This window comes from Gavialis gangeticus, unplaced genomic scaffold (genome assembly GCF_001723915.1).
Source record: "Gavialis gangeticus isolate Ggan-Ray unplaced genomic scaffold, GavGan_comp1, whole genome shotgun sequence".
NCBI lineage: Eukaryota > Metazoa > Chordata > Crocodylia > Gavialidae > Gavialis > Gavialis gangeticus.
In genome coordinates this window covers 1,807,414-1,811,399 of record NW_017729017.1, presented here as the reverse complement: position 1 = coordinate 1,811,399, position 3,986 = coordinate 1,807,414, and positions in this window count along the sequence as shown.

Genomic DNA, 3,986 nt, shown 5'->3' with positions numbered 1-3,986 from the left:
GGTTGAATAAATCTAAATACCATTATAGATAATTGGATAAGCAGTGTCATGGACTTCTGTAACACCTATAAAACCATTTTTATTTCATGCTACATAAAGTAAATGCAGGGAGGGGGGCTAGAGCCAAATATAGTATGCTGTAGCTCAAGATGTTATCCTACAAATCAACAGTTTGTACCCATAGCTTCTCATCAACTATGAAATCATCGTTAAGGATGGGACAAAGTCCAAGCCCCAGAGCAAATGCCACCAAACTCTGGAAAAGTGTAGGACCGTGAGTCTATCTAAATAAAATATAAAAAAAACTATCTACATATATTAATGAGAAATGTTGAGTAATTATATCACACCCTTTATAGTAGTATAGTAGGTCTTAGGCAAGTAAATCATACTGATTTTCCCCAAATCACACAGGTAATCTCTAATAGAGCAGGAACTTGAAGCCAGGTCTTCCAAAACCCAAGAAAATGGCTTAACTATTAAACTATTCTTCCTTTCATTACAACAGTAAAACTTCAATACACTTTTGTTTCTGTAGCATTTATCTTCCTTATTCAAGACCATTATAACTAGCTGTTCACATGCCCTTTCTACTCATTTGTGATGCCTGAAATCAAGGCACCCAGACAAATGTTTAATAAACAGCTCCATCCTCTCCTCAGATGCATATCTCTGGCACTCCCCAGATCTATGTAACTTTATTACCTTTGTCCCCCAAGACTTCACATCCGATGAGAACATCCAATAGGAGACATTTTGTGGGTTTTAGTAGTCACTTCCCAGAGATACACACAGTACATCAGGTGGCAGTACATTCTGTGTTTTCCTTGTGACTATCTGTGATTTCACAGATTGCAACTTCCCTGACAGCTGGGACCTGAAGGATAGTATATCAAGCCAGTGATTTTTAATCAGGGTGTCATGAGACTTTTAAGGGCACTGCAAAATATTAACAAACACTTACACATGATTCACAAAATAAACTCCTCAGAGATTTCAAATAGGAAGCCACTGTGCCAAAAAACATTCTGACCTATCGTCATCTTTCTGAGTTCTTTACCACAAAAGAATTGCTCTATTTTTTACTGTCAAAATATGATTGAAAACATTTTCAAAGGGGTTCCTTGGGTTTTATGAGGTTGAGAACCACTGATATTGGGCATTTTCTAGCTTTTTGGAGGCTTGTACTGGGACCTTTGTAGCCCCTTGAGTGATGGGCTGAAATACAATATGTCACCCACACACTGTACCCTACTTGGTTACCAAGAGGGTGAATATATTATTGCTGTGTTATAGAGGAGGACTGTTTCCATTCTTGCTAGCATGATAAGACTTTAGACACTGAGTAAAATTGACCCCTATCCAAATCCATGGCTCTGTGTGTTTTCTGAACTGTTGTACTCAGCGGGTGTGTCTATCCCAAATCTACTGTGCAGTAAAGCATCAGTGGGTGCATCAAGATGCTTCATAAGATGCTTCACTGTGAAGTAGCATAGTTTACTGCACAGTAAGGGTGCACATGTACAAATTTGCTCCCAGTCAGCCGCCACTAGGGGACCAGCCTGAGCTCAGCCCCAGGGCCCCAGGGCCAGGAGCCTCTCCAGGACTGGGCCACCTCTATGGCAGCCCCAGCCACAGACCTTTTAAAAGCCTGCAGGCATTTTGAGCCCTGGGGTACAGCAGGGAGCCTATTGGCTTCTGCAGGCCCAGAGAAACTAATCAATGGTACCCAGAGATGAACAGTCATCTGAAGAGAGAAAGAATACCGAAGGAGGGATTTCAGAGCAGCAAAGGGTCCCCGAGAGAACCACAGGGTAAAGCTCACATACTGGCCAGATGTACCTTCCCTCTGTGAAACCTAGGACTGGTAGATATAGAACTGTTTGCCTTGCCTGCATAACTCTTAAGGGCTATCACTGTGTATCAATAAAATTTGCCTAATGTCAAATGGAGAAGTTGTGTTCAGTCTGAGGAGCTAGGTCCACCTGGAACAAAGCATCTGGGTCATAAATCCAGTGCCAACACAGCACAGAGGCCCAGACAGCTGGTGCAGGAGGCCCATCGGCATCCTCACCCATGCCACATGCCACCACCCAGGGCCCCAACTGGTTCATGAAGGAGACTGGTGAACTTGTGGCACTGTGGAGGTACAGAGACAGTCCAGGAAGGGTGGGCACTCCAACATGCACACCTATGAGGGGTTTTCAGACTGGATGCAGGAGCACAGGCACTACTGGCTGTCACAGCAGTGCCACATAAAAGTCAAGGCCTTGTGGGCACAGTGGGTTACAATCACCAATCACAGCTGTTGGTCAGAGAGTGCCCATAAGTCCATGCCCTTTATACGGCATTCAGATGCCATCCTTGTTCCGAGGGACCCGGGCCGCAGCTGTGCTGTGTACTGCAGCATGGGTGGCCTGCCCAAGCCCCCACTTCAGCCTGGCACCTGCAGTGATGTGTCACCTGGGGAGGGCCCCTCAAGCCACCATGAGCCCATCCCAATGAGCTCCTCAACCCTAGCCTCCACCAGCAGCTTTGGGATCCCAGGCCTGCACATGCCTTAACAGCTGTACGACCTCAGCCACAGCCACAAAGTGCAGCCAGTCATGTCAGTGCCAGCCACCAGCAGTGCCAGCTCCTCCACAGGATGGCCCCCTGCCCAAGCACCTGCACACCATACCCTGCCACCCAACAACTCCACCAGGAATTGCATGCTATCGCTGCCAGCCAGGACTGAACAGCCACTGGGCATGCCAGCCCTGTCCCCCCCCCACACTGTGGAAAGGGCCATCCCCACCCCAACCCCTGGCTTTGGCCCTTTGCCCCCCCACCCCCAATCACTCAGCTTGGTCATGCAGCAGGGGCAGGCATGGGGCACACTGCTGACACAAGGAGGCGCTAACCCTGGGGTGCCTCGTGAAGAGGCCCCCCACAGGAAAGGCAGGAGCACATGCAGCTTCACATCCCACTTGTCTGGGAGCCTCACGTTCCCTCAGCCCATGTACCATGGGCCTGGTGGCAGCACAGGAGACTGGCTGGTCTGCAGGAGGAGAATGGCGGGGAGCAGGATCTGGAGCCATGGCAGCAGGTCTTGTCAGGAGCCTACCCTGTTCCAGCCTGGGAAGGAGGTAGGGGAGGCAACCATCCAGCATTCAGTGGCCTGCCAGCCCCTGGGGAGCAAGTGAGGATGGGGGGCTCAATCACTGGATGCCTGGGCCCAGACCTGCGTGCAACTTACCATGGTCTGTGGGCACTTGTGCATGCCCAGTGCCTGATCTGAGGCCCCTGGTACAGAGCATCTTATCTCAAAAATGTTGAAAACTCTCACAAACAACTTCTTTCTCATGGCTCTGCAGGCCCTGCAGTTTCATAAGGGGGAGAGACTGCAGTTGGCAGCCAGGGCACAGCCTCAGTGTCACTGCCACCCATGGCCAGGATCCTGTGGATTTGGCAGCTCCACACGAGGAGGACCCAGGACTGGACCCTCTTCTGGTACTGGCTGGTTATGGTCATGGAAGACCAGCTGGGAGATGCACAGATGAGGTAGTCAGGGGACATCACCCACCAAGACAGGTGGGGAGCAAAGGACATCACCCAGGAGGACATGTGGTGGGTGGACACCATGGAGGATGAGGATGTGTGGGACAAGGTGGACTGGAATTCAGGGAGCAGCTCCTGGCCCTGGAGCAGGACCATTTGGAGGCCCTGTGGGAGCAGGATACACTTATGCTTAGCGTAGTGGAGGCGACACAGGAGGATTTCCAGGTGCTAGATATTGCCCTGGCCCTGGAAATAGACTTCATGCCACCCATTTCCTGGCCCCAAAGCTATCCCTGCCTACCTCCTCGCAGCCACCCACCACCCAGAAGCAGGCCCCCTCCACTGGCCTGGGTGGGGGTCCAGCACCACCTCCATGAGTCAGAAGCCCCTACCCTGCCCCCACCCCAGCCCCTCTGCCTGGGCCCAGGCCTGCTGCTTGCCCTGGC